The sequence below is a fragment of the Vombatus ursinus genome, unplaced genomic scaffold, assembly GCF_900497805.2.
Source record: "Vombatus ursinus unplaced genomic scaffold, bare-nosed wombat genome assembly UNPS02012709.1, whole genome shotgun sequence".
In the NCBI taxonomy this organism is placed as follows: Eukaryota; Metazoa; Chordata; class Mammalia; order Diprotodontia; family Vombatidae; genus Vombatus; species Vombatus ursinus.
The window spans coordinates 1,960,347-1,979,991 of record NW_020952487.1 but is presented as its reverse complement, the minus strand read 5'-3'; positions in this window follow the sequence as shown (position 1 = coordinate 1,979,991).

The following is a 19,645-nucleotide window of genomic DNA, read 5'->3' as shown; positions in this document are numbered from 1 at the left end:
TAAAGGCACCCTCACAAGCAAGGTGCTCTGACCTAGATGGATTAGAGCCATGATTAGATGAAAGATGAAATATCCCCCATCACTAGTGTTTCAAAGGAAGATCACATGGAGACCACCTATGACAAAATTGTAGCCTCCAAGAGGCTTATCTCTGGACCTGCCTACCCCTTCTTTCTGTGAACCCTATCTCCAGGAAACTAGTGACCTGACACTGCCCTCTGTAGAGCCTACTTTGTTTCCCCCCTTGCTAGATAGTGAATGCCTCACTTTCAAAGTTACCCTCCTCTCCTTGACTTCTCTCTTTCTCTCTGAGTTCCATTTCAAGCTAAATGTTGGCTAAAAAGTATCTTTTAGCTAGATCATTTTACTGTGCAATTAAAAATTACTTTATGTTTTAATCCTCTAAGGGATGCTTATTTATTTACTCAGTGAAGAAGCTTTTTCATTCAAAGCAAATATCAACAATTGTGAAATTTTAGGAAGTGTGCACATGTGAATGGTTAGATAGCTTTGGTGAGAGCCTCTTTTGCACTTCCCAAATTATAAAACAAGTATGTAATCCATGCAGGTATGAAATTGGCCCTATGAAAGTACTCTCACCAAAGAGTACATGTCAACGATCATGTGATTCAGAATAAAATTAGCATCTCAGAAATGACTATTCATTTTCTGTCTTAAACTTCTAATGTAATTGGTATGCTATCTTTGTTTCTTTTTTTCTCTTCCTTCCTTCCTTTCTTTCTCACTCCTTTCCTTCTTTCTTTTTTCTTTCTTTCTCTTTTCCTTCTTTTCTTCCTTTCTTCCTTTCTTTTGTTCTTTCTTTTGACATATCTCATTTCTGTGTTCCTCTATAGGGAACCTACCACATCTATTTTATCCTCACAGCTTAAAAAAGGGTGGGGAAAGTAGTGATATGAAAATCCATTATTTTACTTACTTTCCTGCTCATGCTTCAAGTCTCACTGAGCAGTTTTTCGCCCCATAGTCCCTGGAAGATTCAAAGCTGAATAGCAATGAATTAGTGAGAAAGTATATATCTACTTCTGGCCACATTATCTCACAAACCTGTGACCTCACCCTAGTAGGCAGAATGGAGTTTTCCTAGGATCCTATCTTCTGGAATATACCAATCCCTTCTCTTTCTCATTGACAATTCTAAAATGATGCTACATCAGTGATCCTGTCATCCCGTAAATGCAGGAAATATTTGATGTGGTGTATGTTGCTGAAAGAAAGACTGAATATTTGGAAAAAGAGTGGATTCTCGGGTCCTGCCTTTCTTTGGATCCCCTATCTGACCTGTCTGGGCAAGAGTGCAGGTTTCCCTTCAAACTGTATACTAACAGCAGAGGATATTTGTTTCATCTGTCCAGTGTGCTACAGGTACATGGGGACCAACTGAGTTCACAAATGGAAGGGTCCTTGGGGAACTCGAGTTCAAAAGTCACTAATGAATCTCTATTGTAATCAACTTTGGGAAAAGACATAAAATAGGCAGCTGTGGGGCCAGTACTGTAAGCAATGGAAAAGTAGGAATAGCATCAGGCACAGGCTTGGTACATAGCAGTGAGTAAGGTAATGGTAGAAGAGTGACATGTCATTGTACCTCCCCACATTGTCTACGATAGTCACCTCCAAAATTATTTGCTCCTCCACCTCCATCAGTTAAAAAAAAATGAGTATGCACGCCACACACACACACACACGGAGTACTGTTTTGTTAATGTATTGGGAAGTCAATTAGTGAGCTAACATTTCTTAAATGACTAATATATGTCAGACACTAGTTTGAGGGCTGGGTTACAAAGGAGGACAAACACATTGTTCCTGTTCTAAAAGACATTTTAATGGAAGAGACAACATGTGAATAAGCGTACACATAAAATATATGTAAAGTAGATGGAAAGTAAGCTCAGTGAGAAGGCATTTGCATGCAAAAGTTGAGATAGGAGCCTAAAACACTTCTTGCTGAAGGTGGGATTTGACAAACATCTAGGGAAGCTAAGAGATAAAAGTGAGGGGAGCACTGTGTTGCAGACTTGGGGGAATCCCAGTGAAAAGTCAAAGAATTGAGAGATGGGGTATCCTGGGTAAGGAATAGCACAGAGTTCGCCTTAAGAAGAAACAATCTTCAGTTGCTTGGGTGAAAACCACACCCACCCTTTGACCTATGGTTTGATGTCTCTGAGGATGGAGTGACTGCAGATGCCTACAACCAATATATCTCTTGTCTGAGAGCAAAGCTACTAGAAGCTGATTTTCTTGTTATAAGTTTAGTTCAGAGAAGCACTTAAAGGAACAAATGACAATATGAACCATAATTTCATTGGCAAGACCTTCAAGTCAAACAATCACATATTTATTAAGTGGCCACAATGTGCCAGGCTATGCCTTAAGCACTGGGGATAGAAACAAAACCAAACAGTGCTATATCATGTGACAAATATAAGATGAAAGGTTAAAAATCAATTTTTGGACTGAAAAACAGGGTGCAATAATTACACAGTGGTGATGATTATATGGCAAAATATGGTATTGTCTAGAACTACTAAGGTTATTATTGCTTGGATTTTGCTTTTTTCTGTGCTAGTATCAATTTAGGCCAGTTCAGCAATTCAGATGTGGAGTTAGAATGCATTGGGTGATAACAGAATGTAAATACAATCCTATTTATGATAAGATTAATTCTTAATTTAATTCAAATAAAACATTACTCCACTTCATGTCTATATTCATCATAGCAATGGACAACACTCAGGAATATCTCGCTCAAGTCAATTTGCTTCTTTACCTTCTGATTTTTATTTCTTTGGATTTATTTGTGCAAAACCTTTTAAATTTTATATAAAAATTGTTTATTTTATCTTGTGGGATCTCCTCTATGATTTATTTAATCATGAACTTTTCCTGTAGCCATAGAGCTGAAAACTTATTTCTTCTTTTTTTCTCTAATTCATTTATGATATGACTTTTCATATCTAACTCATGCATCCATTTGGAACTTACTTTGCTATATGGTGTAAGGTAATGGTCTAAATCTGATTTTTGCCAGACTGCTTTCCCAACAGTTTTTGTCAATTACTGAATATATATGCCAGTAATTAGAGTCTTTGAGTTTATTGAACATCATGCTACTGTGTTCCTTGCTTCTGTATGTTACACATATAATCTGTTCCACTAATGGGGAACATTCTTTAAAATGTGTAAAATCATTTATTTTTACAGGGATCTCAAATTATTCCATTTATAATCTGAAGCTCAAAGTCCATGTCTGTGGGACTCTACTTATTGGTGAAAATTGATTACTCAATGCTCTGTGCCTACATGAAGGGCAGAGTTGGTGAGAGTTTGGAAGAAGAGAAATTTCATTCTTCTGGCTTGAAAAGGAAGGCATCTGTTTCCAGATTCTCTCCAAGTTACTAATGGGAAAGAAATACTTAAGGAAGAAGTCAACACGAGAGGAGCTGAAAGATTGATCATGTCCCTATCCCCAGTTTACCACACCAGAGACTTCTTAGAATTTCCCATTGGGTGAGATTTAGAAGTCTCTTGATTAAACTGAGATACCTTACTCTCCATGAGAGAGTTCATTCACTCTGTAGTTTCTGGTTTATACTCATCTATCTACCTTCTCTGATTTCTATTTGCTATTAGCATGGATAAATGGCTTATTGGCTATTTGTTATGTATACATTTATTGTAGATCTGCCATTTGATGGGAAGGGATTCCAACTCAGGACTCAGAGTACTTCTTTATTGAGGGAAAACAACCAGGAGGTCAGGTTGAACCTCATCCCCTAAACTAATGATTTTTAGGAGGCTGAATAGATATAATTCAGGCCTGTTATATCTTTTTCTGAGTACAGCAGGGCACTCAGCATCTGATGCCAATTTCTGACCTCCCCTCTTAGAAAGAATCAAATTTTTCCTAGGTGATGGGTGGCTGGAGGAGACTCTAAAGCTATCTCTTTTTTTTTTTTTTAAAGCTATCTCTTTATGCCTCCCTGTGAACCACATCTAGATGGGTCCATGTGAATATATAACCTATATGGACAACAGACAACTGCTCATCCCTGACCCATTCTCTTTTAGACCTTCCCTTTCCCTACATCTTTCACTTGCACTGGGGCCACTCTTTCTTCCTTCCTAATCTTAACCCTTTAATTAATTAGTTCAGCTAAAGGTTATTTTCTACTTTTGCATCATTATCCTATCCCCACTCATTCCCTGTAAAAATCCTCCCTGGTTTATCCCTACAATCTTCTTTTAACAATCTTCTTCCTCATATGCTTCTCCATGCTATTTCAAGTTACACAACTGTGCCAAAAGAGGTCACTACAAATTTATATTATCTTACCAAAAGAAGGGTTTTCCTTTTCTACTCTCTTCAGGCTGCTTACTCTACTCTCACCCCTCATTCTCGGCAAAGGAACTTTTTACTTTACCAAAAAATAAAGGACATTCTTTTGAGCTCTCTTTTCTCCCCTAAACTTCAAAAACATGCGATGTAATGTCATTTTCCAACTGAATACCCCTCCTTTGCCAACACTCTCCTAAATATGTATTTGTTGTTGTTGTTCAGTTGTTCAGTTGTGTCTGACTCTCTGTGACCCCATGGACTTTGTCTTTGTCTTTTTTTTTTGTTTTGATAAATATACTGGAGTAGTGTGATATTTACTCCTCCAGCTTGTACCTATTTTTACAGATGAGGAACTGAGACACATAAGGATTAAAAGACTTGCCCAGGGTCACACAGCTAGTAGGTGCCTGAAGCCAGATTTGAACTCTACAAATTTGAATCTTCCTGACTCTACAGCCAGTAATCTATCCACTGTACCATCTAGCTGTCCCCACATGTTGTACTCCCTTCCCATTATATTGCAAAGTCCTCAAGGATAGAGACTGCCTCACTTTAGCATTTTGTTCCCTAGATTTACCACAGTTCTGGGCATATAGTAATAACTTAATAAATTATCTTTGCTTGCTTTTCTCTTCCTTCCTTCCACACCTCTCCTTTTCCCCTCCACTATCTCTCACTTGTACTCTGGTCACTCTTTTTTTACTTCAGAATCTTAACTTCTGTTTAATTAGTTCAACTAAATATTATTCTCTACTCTTGCTCCCTTATCCATCCATATGTTCTTCATTCTTTCCTTTTTTCTTTTCCTTTATTCCTTCCTTCCTTTATTCTTTTATTTCTTTCTTCCTACCATATATCATTTACTCTAATCCCTGAAGAAGAGAAGACTCCTCTCCTTACTAAAGTCAAACCTTCAACTTTTGCTTTGACCCTATCTTTTCTATTTCTTCTGGCAACTAACCTTTTCAACAACTGGCCCTCCCCCAACCCTATGACTTTCTCTCTAATTTTAAATCTTTCTTTACCCCTATCTCCTTCCCTGATGCCTTAAAACTTTATGCATTTCTTCCTTTCACAACATTTCATATTGGGTCTATAGAAAGCCACCTATAGTCATTGATATACACTTCCTCTCCTTCCATTCATTTTTCAGTCCTTTAAAATCTTGCTTTAAGTTTCACTACTCAACTGAAATAGTCTTCTCCAAGATTACTAATGACATTTTAATGTGTTTTTTAAATTTAATTTTTGTTAGTCTATACTAAAGTATTATCAAATATGAACATTTCCACACACAAAAATTGCAGACAAAATTATACATGAAATTATGACTCTAAATTGCACAGCTTGAGATTTTCCAGAATGTTAGTTTCATAGTTTCCCATTTACTTGTGTCTCTTCATGAAACTTTTGTGCATGTTTAAAAAAGCTTAAATGATTCCCTATTCTTTTCTTTCTTCTTTTCATCCTTCTCTCTGATGTCTTTCTCTTTGTCTCCCTCCCTTCTTTTCCCTCCCTCCACCATGTCTTTCTCTCTTCCTCCCTCCAAGTAGCATCCCTCAAATTTTGGGAAGAATAATATCCTCCCATTTGACAAATTAGACTAATGAAGCAAAACATATTCAAACATTGTGAACCTCTGAAAAATGAATGTTCTGTTCTGCACCTACTCTCCATCAAATCTCTGAAATGGGTGGGAAGAATGCTTCATGAGTAGATTTCTGGAGACAGTGGTTCATTGATCCTTTGCATTAATCAGAGTTCTTAAGTCTTTCAAAATTGTTTTTTTTTGCAATAATTCAGTCATTATAAAATTGTTCTTCTGAGTCAGCTCATTTCACTTTGCATTATTTTATACAACTCTTCTCATTTTTATTAATCTGTTCCTTTTATGACTTCTTATAGTACTATAATATTCCATTATATTCACATACCATAATTTGTTTAGCCCTTATCGAGAAATGAGCATTCCCTTATTTTTTTTTTTGCTACAACATAAACATACTGCTATAATTAGAGGTATTTTTGTGTTAAAGTTCAGTGATATTTTGGGTATACTTCCACATTTTTTTTCAGAATTACTGCAATAATTCATGGAAGCATAAAAAAAACATTAGTCTATTCTAATAATTTTTATAGCCCCCCCAGTAATTGTCTTTTTCTTTTTTTAGTTATATTTTATAATTTAGTAGGTATAACATAAGAACTTAGAATTGTTTTTATTTTCAGCTTCTCTTGTTTTAAATGATTGGGAGCATTTTGACATGGTTATTGATGACTTGGGTTCATTCCCTTGAGAATTATAATTTACTATTCTTTTACTATTTTTTTCTTTGAGGGTGGTAGTTCTGATTTTCCTGTATTTGGCTTAGTTTCTTATCTATATTAGTTATCAGACATTTTTCAGATATACTACTACAAAGATTTTCCCCCCTCTGGTTAATTGTTTCCTTTTTAATTTTAACCGCATGATACAGAAAACTTTCAATTTTAAGTAATCAAATTGGACCATTTTATCTTTTTCAATCTACTCTATCTCTTATTTGGCTATGAACTCTTCCCCTATCCATATTTTCTGTGATTAGTCTATAATGTGATTTAAAAAAATATTTAGATGACATTTGAATTTGGAGTTTATTGTGATATATGGAGTAATACCTTGGTCTAAACCTAATTTCTTATTTATTTTTTTCAGTCTTCTATATTTATTTTTGTCCACTTAATAGTATTTTATTTTTTCCTAAATCTAGTTTCTGTCAAACTTTTTTTATTCTCTGCTTCCAGCCCGCTCATCATTTCTTATAGCACAATAGCATTCCATTACATTCATATACCACAACTTGTTCACCCATTCCCCAGTTGGTGAGCATCCCCAATTTCCAATTCTATGGAAAAAATGTACTTATCAAAGAGTATACTACTCTGTTGATTTGCATTTCTATGTTGTATAATTAATTTCTTCCAGATATCAGTTTTTCTACATTTTAGGCAGTTCTAAATGGTTGTGATGCTTACTACCTTGAATTACAGCTTAAGATCTGGCACTGCTTTGTCTCTTTCCCATTTTTTTCATTATTTTCTTTGAGATTTTGACTTTTTGTTTATCCAGATCAAATTTGTTATTATTATTGTTTTAGGTTTCTAAAGTAATCCTTGTGTATCTTGATTGATATGCACCTGAATAAATAAATTAATTTTGGAAGTATTATCATTTTGATTATATTAGCATGACCCAAGCATCAGAAATTAATATACCTCCAATTATGTAGATCTATGTATCTCTGGGAAAAATATTTTGAAGATGTATTCACCTAGTTCCTTTGTCTCATGGTAGGTGGACTCTCAAAAAATGTTACACATTCTGTAATTGTTTTGAATAGAATTTGTCTTTCTAGCCTTTCTTACAGCATTTTGTTGTTAATGTATGGAAAAAATGAATTATGTGAGTTCATTTATATCCTCCTACTTTGTTAAAGCAGTTGTTTTAATGACTTTTTAGTTGAATCTCTAGCATTCTTAAAGTAGACTATCATTTCTCCAAACATGCCAATTTCATTATTGTTTTGTCCATGATTATTCCTTCTTTTGCAATATAATGTTATTACAAATATATAATATTATTTATTATATTGCTGCAGGTAGAATTTTTAAAACTATAACAAATAATAGTAGTGATAGTGAACAACCTTGCTTTATCTCTGATCTTATTAGAAGGCCTTCTAGCATTTCTCCAATACATCTAATATGATCTCTTGGCTTTAACATATTAATAAATGTTCCACTAACTCCCATTTTTAAATGTTTTTAAATGTATAAATAGGTTCTATATTTTGACAAAGCATTTTTCTGTATCTATTGAAGTAATTTTGTGATTTTTATTGTTTTTTATTAATATGGTACATTATATTTAGAGTTTTCCTCATATTGAACCAGCTCTTCATTTATTTTATAAATAAAATCTGGTCATGATGTACAATCTTTAAAATATTTTTCATGGTATGGTCAAGTTCTGTTTAGTCTTGATCTTGCTTTTCTCTATTCTTGCTATTGGTTTCTACTTCCTTCCAGTTGTCTGTTTACAAAGAATTGTCAGGCTTCAATATTCTCATTTAGTGCTCTGCAATTTGCTATCCCTGACTCAGGGCACTGGTTCATCTTCTGTCCCCATGAAGGCTTCCTAGATAAGGACATTTTTGGGACTCCATTCTGAGGACTGGAAAGCTAGGTCACACAGTGAATAGAGTACCAGGCTAGGAGTCAGTAAGACCTGTGTTTTAAATTTTGCCTCAGACACTTACTAGCTATATAGCCTTGGGCAAGTCACTTAACCTTGTTTGTCTCAGGTTATTCATCTTTTAAAAGAGCTGGAGAATGAAGGGCAAACCACTCACATATTTGCCAAGAAAATTTCAAAAGGGGTCATAAAGGGTCAGACATGACTGAAAAATTGCTCAACAAAATTCTGAAGGTTCCTTGATCAGGAGTGGTCTCTGTTTCCCCTGAGTCTTCTTTGATCAGGGTGCTACATAGTCTTCATCCTATCTACCTGGAGAGATTTGCATGAGCTGAAGCAAAGTGAAATGTACTGTGTACAAAGTAACAGCAATAGCGTAAGATGATCAGCTATGAATGACTTAGCTATTCTCACAATACAATGATCCAGGACAACTCTGAAGAACTTATGATGAACAATTATATCCATCCCCAGAGAAAGAAGTGATGGTGTCTGGATACAGATTTAAACATACTTTTTTTTTTGCTTTCTTTATATTTCTTGAGGGTTTTTTATTTATGTTTTCTTACACAACATTACTATTATGGAAATGGTTTGCATGACTAAGCATGTATAACCTATATCAAATTGCTTGCCTTCTCAATAAGGGGTGGGGGTAGGGAGGGAGGAAGGTAAATAATTTGGAACTCAAAGTTTAAAGATAAATTTTAAAAAATTGTTTTTACATGTAACTAGGGAAAAATAAAATACTAAATAAAAGTTTTAAAAAGAAAAAACAAATAAAGAGTATTGGATTTTGAGTTAGAGGCTATGGGGTCATGGAGGTGGAGCTAGAAGGAGCTTCAGATGACTTCTAGTCCAACCTCTCTTGACATGAGGAACTTGAGATGCAAGAAAGTAAAGTGACTTGCCCAGGCTCACACAGGTAGCTAGTATTAAAAGTGAGATTAGAACCCAGTGCCTCTGACTCACAGAGCCAGTGCTCTTTCACCTCCTACCTGTGTTGTCTTAGGCAAGTCATTTAACCTCTTCAGTATTCAATTTCCTCATTGCTGAATGAAGGAGTTTGACAACATAAAGCAACTTATCCCTTCAAAATTTAAACCTGAAATTCTGTGATCTTTAACAATAGTATTATGAGGCTTATACAAAGCACCTGTGTGTCAGATAATGACAAGTATCATTAACTCCACTTCAAAGAGGAAGAAACTGAGGCTCAGAGACATGTGATAGCTTGATCAAGGTCCCCTAGCAATTAAGATTTAGAGCCAGAACACATTCAGCTTTTTCTAATGCTAAACTTATTATTTGTTCGATTATACTAAGTTTCATTTGTAGGTAGTAGACAGATGAGACATGACAGTATGTTCCAGACAGCTTAGTACAGTTTTAATCTGTTAAATAGAATAATAGGGAAAGAAGAGATTCTACCAAAATCCTTTTTTTATTCATTTATTTTTAGTTTTCAACAAGCTTTTCCATACGCTTTTGAGTTTTACACTTTTCTCTCTTTCCCTCTTGACCTCCCTCCCCAATAAGGTATGCAATCTGATATAGGCTCTCTCTCTCTCTATATATATATATATTCCTATTAAATATATTTTCACATTAGTGATGTTGTAAGGAAGAATTAGAACCAATAGGAGAAACCACAAGAAAGAGAAAACAAAACAGAAGGAAAAAACAAAGCAAAAAGTGCTTTAATCTACATTCAAACTCCATAGTTCTTTCTCTGGTTGTGGGTAGTATTTTCCATCTTGAGAATTTTAGAGATGTCTTAGATCCTTGCATTCCTGAGAAGGGATAAGGCTATCAAAGTTAGTCATCTCATAATGTTGCTGTTGCTGTGTACAATGCTCTCCTGGTTCTGCTCACTTCACTCAGCATCAGACCAGACAAGTCTTTCCAGGTTTTTCTGAAGCCAGCCCGCTCATCATTTCTTATAGCACAATAGCATTCCATTACATTCATATACCACAACTTGTTCACCCATTCCCCAGTTGGTGAGCATCCCCAATTTCCAATTCTTAGCCATCACAGAAAGAGTTGCTATAAATATTTTTGTACATGAGGGTCCTTTTCAGATTTTTATGATCTCTTTGGGATACAGACCTAGAAGTCCTATTGCTGGGTCAAAGGGTATGCACATTTTTATAGCCTTTTGGGCATAATTCCAAATTGCTCTCTGAAATGGTTGGATCAGTTCACAACTCCACCAACAATGAATTAGTGTTCCAGTTTTCTCACATCTTCTCCAGCATTTATCATTTTCCTGTTTTGTCTTGTTAGCCAACCTGATAGGTGTCATATGGTACCACAGAGTTGTTTTGATTTGCATTTCTCTAATTAATAGTGATTTAGAGAATTTTTTCATATGACTATAGATGGCTTTAATTTCTTCATCTCAAAACTGCCTACTAATATCCTCTGATAATTTATCAATTGGTAAATGACTTGTACTCTTATAAATTTCTTAGTTCTCTATATATTTTAGAAATGAGGCCTTTATCAGAGATACTGGTTGTAAAAATTCTTTCCCAGTTTTCTGCTTCCCTTTTAATCTCGGTTGCATTGGCTTTGTTTGTGCAAAAGAATTTTCAATTTGATATAATCAAAATTATCCAGTTTGCCTTTCATAATGTTCTCTATCTCCTGTTTGGTCATGAAGTCTTCTGTTCTCCATAGATCTGACAAGTAAACTATTACTTGCTCTCCCAGTTTGCTTATATTATCAGCCTTTAAATCTAAATCATGAACCTATTTTGACTTTATTTTGGTATATGGTGTGAGATTTTGGTCTATGCCTAGTTTCTGCCAAACTCTTTTCCAATTTTCCCAACAGTTTTTGTCAAATAATGAGTTCTTATCCCAGAAGCTAGCATCTTTAGGTTTATCCAATAGTAGATTAGTATAGTCATTGAGTACTGTGTATTGTCTACCTGGCCTATTCCACTGATCCACCACTCTATTTCTTAGCCAGCACCAAGTAGTTTTGATGACTGTTGCTTTATAATACAATTTAAGATCTGGAATGGCTAGGCCACCTTCCCCTGCCTTTCTTTTCATTAGTTCCCTTGATATTCTGGACTTTTCAAAATCCTTTTATGAAAAAAAAATCCTTTTATGAAACAAATATGATACTGATACCTAAATCAGGAAGAGCAAAAACAGAAAAAGAAAATTATAGACCAATTTCATTAATGGATATGAAAATACAAAAATCTTAAATAAAATACTAACTAAAAGGTTACAACAATATATTAAAAAGATTATACATTATGATCAAGTGAGACTTATATGAAGAATGCAGGGATAGTTTTAATATAAGGAAAACTATTCACATAATTGATCACATCAATAATAAAAGTAAAAAAATTCATGATTTTATCAATAGATACAGTAAAAGCTTTTGATAAAGTTCAACACTCATTTTTTACTGAAAAAAAAGCACTTAAAAGTATTGGTATAAATGGATCTTTCCTTAAATTAATTAAAAACATTTATCTAATTTCTATCAGATTTATGTCTTCCAGACTACAGGCCCATTCACCTACAGTTGGTAGCAAACAGTGGGTACCAGTCAATGTCCCCCCATCATGTCCTGGATGCAGTCTGTGCTTGGTTCTAGTCAACCTCCTCTTTTGGACCCCCTTGAGGCAGGGACAGCTTTATGCCCCTTGCCAGCAGGAAGCAGTTTCAGAAACCAAGATCTTCCCCCCTCATCCAAAAAGAATTTGGGTCCCATTTGTTTGAGGAGGGAATGATGGGGATGGGATTTGAACCCCTAAAAGAAAAAGACCACGTCTTTGGGATTTGGACCCCAGAAAGGAAAATCTCTGGACTTTCCCAAATCCCTGGCATTTGCTAGAGCCTGTAATCCACTTAACTGGCCTTTCATCATGGCTTAGCCCAATCTCCCAATTCTGTTCTTTTACCTCCAGATTCCCCCTGGCCACTTCCCACCTTAATCCTCTCTAGACTCCATTATCCCTTGGCCAAGCAGTCTAGGTCCCTGGCATTCTGTTCACTTCAGCTTACTGGCCCCTCCCATCCAGATCCTCCTTAGACCCCTCCTTCAGTCACCCCAGAGTGCTTGTCCACTCTTGGATTTCCCCCACAGTCTTTCTGTATATAAGATTCATCTTGTCTCTATTAAGGTGCTCAGATTCCTTAAGAACCTAGCCAAGGGCTGAGATTCTTTAGGAGTCTAGCCAAAGGATCAGATTCTTAAGATTTGGTCTGCTTGCATTAGTGATACAAATGCTTAGATTCCTTGAGTCTGGATAATATGGCTGATCTTTATTAAATCTTATCTTTGATTGAAAAAAATTCTAAAAAAATCAGGAATCATTATTTATAATGGGAATAAACTAGAAGCCTTCTCAGTAAGATCAGGTGTAAAACAAGGATGCCCACTGTCAGCAATATTATTCAATATTATATTGGAAACCTGAGCAATAGCAATAAGAGAAGAAAAGGAAATAGAAGTAATCAGAATAGGGAATGAGGTAATAAAACTCCCTTTTTGCAGACAATATGATGATATTATTGAAACATTGCAAAGACTCAAAAGTTAGTTGAAAAAAATTAATAATTTTAGCAAAGTAACAAGATATAAAGTAAATCCACACAAATCATCAACATTGCTATATGTCACAAACAAAACTCTGCCCAAAGAAATAGTAAAAAAAAAAAAAACCCATTTAAAACAACTCTAGAGAGTACCAAAACAAACCCATGAACTATATAAACAAAATTATATAAAAACTTTTTATACAAATAAAATCAGAGTTAAATAATTTCAGAAGTATCCATCATTCATGGGTAAGCAGGGCTAATATAATAAAAGTGACAATTTTACCCAAACTAATTTATATATTCAAAATCATGCCAGTTAAGTTACAAAAAAATTCCTGAATTAGAAAAAAACAATAACAGAATTCATTTGGAAAAACAAAAAATGAGAATATAAAAGGAAATAGTGAAAAAAAACTGTTAAAGAAGAAGATTTAGCAGTACCAAATCTTATACTACATAATAAGTCAATAATTCTCAAGGCCATTTGAAACTGACTTAGAAATAGAAAGGTAGATCAATGGAATAGAGTAGCCATACCATTTATAGCAACAAATACACATAATAACCTTGTATTTGACAAGTACAAAGAAAAGATTTTGGGATAAGAATTCATTATTTGGTAAAAATTCTAAGGAAAACTGGAAAGCAGCATGCAGAAACCAGGCATAGACCAATATCTTATACCATTTACCAAGTTAAGGTCAAAATGGATTCATGACCTAGGTATAAAGAGATATTTTACAAGAAAACTGGAAGAACATATTGCTTATTAGACTTATGGATAGGCAAACAATTTATGAATAAACAAGAGATAGGGAGAAAAGTTAGGTGTAAAATGGAAGTTTTCTGTTACATCAAATTAAAAAGTTTTCATACAAATAAAACAGGTGTAGCCAAGATCATAAGGAAAGTAGAAAACTGGGGAAAAATTTTTAGACAGTTTGTCAAAGGTCTCATATCTAAAATATATAAAGAACTTTGTCAAATCGATAAGAATATGAGTTATTTCTCAATTTATAAATGGTCAAAGGATATGAAAAGGCAGTTTTCTGGTAAAGAAATGAAAACAATCTACAGTCATATGGAAAATGCTCTAAATTATTATTGCAAATTAAAACAGCCTTGAAATATCATTTTGTACCTATGAGATTAGCTATAATGATAGAACAGGAAAGTAAGGAATGCTGGAGGGGATGTGGAAAAATTGGGACACTAATTCATTGCCAGTGGAATCGTGAACTGATTCAACAATTTTGGAGAGCAATCTGGAGTTATGCCCAAAGAATGATTAAACTACCTGAACTCTTTGACCCAACAATGCCACTACTTGGTCTATTTACAAAGAAAGAAGGAAATATCCTATATGTCCTAAAACATTTATAGCAGCTCTCTTTGCGGTAGCAAAGAGCTAGAAATTGCAGGGATGCCCATCAATAGGGGAATGACTGAGCAAGTTGGGGTTTATCATTGTGATGAAATACTACTTTACTATAAGAAAAGATGAACTCAATGATTTTAGGGAAAAAAACATGGAAAGACTTGCAAGAAATTATGAAGAGCAAAATGAGCAGAACCAAGAGAACATTGTATAAGTAATAGCAATATTGTTTTAAGAATGACTTTGAGTGAACAAGTAATTTTGACTTTTAAAATTACCCAAATTAACTAAAAAGGAGATATTAAGAAAGATACTATCTACATCCAGAGAAAGGACTGATAAATAGAAGTATGTGTAGAATAATTTACATGTATATGTATGTATATGTGCACATTAATATGTACATATACATGCATACATATATCTATTTATGTCTAATGGTAGCCATCTCTAGGACGGGGCAGAAGGAATGAAAAAAAAGAAACTTACATGATAATTCTGTTGTATATTTGAAAGAAATAACAAGTTGTGAATAGTACATTTGCAGCTTCATGTGCAATCATCTTTTTTTTGTATTGTACTATGTTATAGAAATGCTTGTTTTAGTCCATAAATTAAAAAAAAAAGATAAAATCCCAAACAAAGAGATGGAATGATAAATTCTTTCCTTTGGGGTAGTGCGGTAGGAAAAGATTCCAAAGTTAGGTTTTTTTTTGTTTTTACATTGTTCACTTAAAATACAAAAGCAAAGCAATATGTATTCATATAGCTATAATGATAGGCAACAGTGAAATTGATTTATAAAATGTTAGGATGATGCAAATATCCAATTTTACTTTTTAAGCTTTGTTGTTTGATTTTCCACGAGGGACAGCAAACATTGGGCTTCCAAATAATGAAGTTGTCCCTTATTGATGTAGAAGTAGGGACAGTGAAGTGGTCCAATAGATAGAGTCCTGGGCCTGAATTCCCAAAGACTCATCTTCCCCAGTTCTAGACTGTCCTCAGAAACTTAATAACTGTGTGACCCTGAGTATGTCACTTAACTCTATTTTCCTCAGCCTCATATCTATAAAATGAGTTGGAGAAGGAAATGGCAAACCACTCCAGTATCTTTGCCAAGAAAATCCCAAATGGAAACAACCCTGAAACAACTGAACAACAACCACAACCACAACACTTATCGATGTAAGGGAGTTCAAAGCCTGAAAAGATTGTATTCCTTTCTGGACAAATATTCCTAGTAAAAGCAGGGATAAGATGTGGCAAGGTGTCTCTATGCCTTTCCTCTTGTCCACTATCATTTATACTTTTTGTTGTTGCTACTGTTGGTGTTCAGTCATTTTGTCATTTCTGACCCTAATGACACCATAGGCAAGTGCATGGGGTTTTCTTGGAAAAGTTATTGCCATTTCCTTTTCCAGTGTCTATTTTACAGATGAAGCACTGAGGCAAATAGGGGTTAAGTAACTTGCCCAGCATCACACAGTTAGTAAGTATTTGAGGTCAGATTTAAACTCAGATCTTACTGACTCGAGAACTGGTGCTCTATCTACTGCACCAGTTAGTTACCTTATATCTTAATTGCCTATACCTTACCTCTTTTCTAAATATACTCATCTTCATGGAAGAGAAGTAGTGTTGTCGGAATTGAGAAACTGGGGGACCTTGCACCTTTGTGTACTTATTAGAGACAAATAGGGAGAAATAAGGAATGCCTACTTTGAATGAAAATGAGATCTCTGAAGTAGAGCGCTAATCCTCCACGAATTAAAGTTTAAAAGAGAGATTAAGTTAGATTATTAGCCATTTAACTAAAAGTGACCCTGTTCTGTTTTTTTTTTAACTAAAATAAAAAATTGGCTTTTATTTTTTAAAATTTAAATCTATTTTTCTAATCAATAATCATTTATATTTTTCCTTCCCTTCTTCCCTCACCATTGAACAATTAAAAAAAAAGAAACCCTCACAAAAATATGTGGAGTAAAGTAAAGTAAATTCCCACATTGACCATGTTCAAAAGCATATGTTCATATCACCTCTCTGGTATGAGGGGGGATAGAGTGCTTCATATTAAGTCCTCTGGAATTGTGGTTTGTCATTGCACTGGGAAGAGCTTGAAAGTCTTTCAAAGTTGATTTGCTCTATCGTATTGTTGTCATATATATTGGTCTAGATCTGCTCACTTCATCCTGCATCAGTTTACAAAGGTCTTCTCAGAATTACAAGATGAGCTTGTGTGGGCTCGTGTGGGCTTGTGTGAGACCTCTTTGGAAAGGCTAGGGGTCCACCAAAATATCAAGTTCAGTTCCCTTTTCAGAGGAGCTAGTGGACAATTTGTGTTTTTCAGTATCTTTTTGTGGCCTCCCAATGATCCTTTTGCATTTTCTACAATTTTGGAGGAGTAAAATTAAGGTTGTTTTAAGAGGGCAGCTAGTCTATGCAGTGGGTAGTGCCCCTGGCCTGGAGTCAGGAAGATTCATCTTGCAGAGTTCAAAACCAGTCTCAGACACTTGCTGGCTATGTAATCCTTAACCCTATTTGTCTCAGTTTCCAATGAGCTGGAGAAGGAAATGGCAAACCACTCTAGTATCATTGTTAAGAAAACCCCAAATGAGCACACAAAGAGTCAGATACCAGTGAAACAACTGAATAACAACAAAAATTATAAAAGAGATAGGGAAAACCAGAGAACACAATGAGTTCAAACCATCCTGTGGACTAAAATGGCATGACAAAGCTCAACCTTCCCATAAAGAAGATAATAACCCAACAGTTTAGGAGTCTAGATGAAACTGGAGGCTGGAACCATAGAGGAGCCCTATAACCACATATACAGTGGAATTTTTCCCAGCAGTGATCACAAATTCCTTGGAGAATCATCCAGAATTGCTTTTGCATTTAACAAAGCAGAGTTTGTCAGAAGCAGTGCAACCAGTGTAGACAATGGATTCATTCAGCAGGGGAGATACATATGATGGAGACAACATATCTGGTAAAAGCTATTTGAAATTTACTATGGAATCAGGATACTAGCCCTGATTGACTATTGTATTTCTAGAGAGCTTGACATGTTCCACATGTCTCCATCCCTCCAAATTAAAGCCAATGATTAATGGAAACAATTTTTTTCCATGGAAAATATTATTTCTTTGGGCAGAATAATAGAAAAGCACCTATTTGATCTGCTATAATGAATTGTGTTAACATTATATCAACCTCAGATGATTCCAAAAGTCCCACTTATTTTCTGAGTATGACTAACTCTCAGCTTTGTATATACTCAATAATTTCCTCCTTTTATACCTCTCCCAGTTTCACTCAGAACCACTCATATTCATGTTTGTTTTGACAGAGTAATTAAAATTGCTCCATGGCTCAGCCTGGAAGAAAAACAACAGAAAGACACTAAGACTTTGTATCTGTGTTTGAATATCCCTCGCATTTAAATAGTAAATTATAAAATGCAATGTCTCAGATAAGCTAGAAAAATGCAGGGTACTAAGTCAATTCTTCAGCACTATAAATGTAGCAGAGACAAACAGGGAGCAAATGTAGTGGGAACAGTGCAGTAATAATATCATTAAGTAATGGTATCATTAAGTAAGGATAGTATTCCTGCAGCATTAGAGTCCTGAGTTCATCTATCCCTCCATGCACATGTAATGGCTATATATGTTTTCTTCCTATATGTTCCTTTAGATTCATATCAACTCTTTCAATGGATAATGTGTCTATTTTTGTCTCATTTATATGTGAAAAATATTTTATTACTACTTTTATTAATGTGCAATCTTATTCACTATTTATTATTTGAACTAATTGTGTTGTCTCTTTGAATAATAAAATTGAATATATTGGTGGAAGGTAGGGAATCACAGTTTTTAGTGTATGCAAACCTAGAAAGTACCTCAAACCTCATGTAGGGTGGCCTTGGGACCCATTCTGTGAGTTAGAGGGGTCTTTCCAAGTGCTACACAGTGGGTGTACCTTCACTCAAAAGCATAGGTCATAATAGCTTATGTGTCCCCACCTATGTGTTTACCTTTATTAGTCAGGCAAAAGATACAATCAAATGAAAACAAAGGCATTTAATAAGAGAGAATAGAAATAAAAGTGAAAATAAAATATTTTCCCCCTTTAAATAGGATAATTAGTCCAGGCACCCCACTTTGTAGTCTGTAGTAATGCCTCCAAGAGTTACATGTATGTAATGCCAGGAATCTAGTTAACTTTCTCCTCAAGTAATTGTCTTTGAGGCAAGGAAAAAGAATACTTATATACTTATATATCCAAATACTTCTATATCCAAAGGTCTGAGTAGAGGAAACAATACATGTGAATAAATATCATTCATAATACTTTTTATTATTGAACTCAAGGAAATAATAAATTGTAACAGACAAATGCTTTCTTACCTCTTTTATATGCTGCCAGATTAAAAAAAAAACAACTTTTTCTTGAGGGAAAGTTACTCACTAAGTTCTGTGGCCCATATTGAGCTTTACTTTTGGGGCATATGACCAGTAATTTCTCTCTTAGAGGTCTGCAAAATATGGTACTAGAAATGAGTGAGTCTGGAATGCAAGGAGGAGTTATTTTTAAAGGAAGGAGAAAAATCCATAGGTTGCCACTGAGTAAAAACCAGAAATGTTTGTAAAAACTGGAAGGTAACTTAATGATTTCTGATTGTAGGGCACCCTTCAGAATCCCATCCTTGAAAATATATTTTATTTTGAGGCTTTGGCTTTTATTTTCCAAGATTTTAAGGCAAAAGCCCCATATGACAATTTGCACAGAGCTAATTTCAGCGTTCAGGTAGGAAGTCTCAGTATTTGGGCTTTCGTGTTTTATAACATGGATCATCAGGTAAAATTGACTTCTGACTAGACTACACTACTTTGAGTATTCTCTGACTGATATCTCCACCATGCCACAGTAGGTTCATTATTGGGAAGACTTCATCATCCTGTGGGAGAACATCAGCATTGCTAATCTACCTCATCACTGCACTCTGGCTCTGATTGGATGGTGGAGCCGTGAACTCCAAACCTCCAGTTAAGGACAGAGCTGAGCTCAAACATTCCCTCGTTTC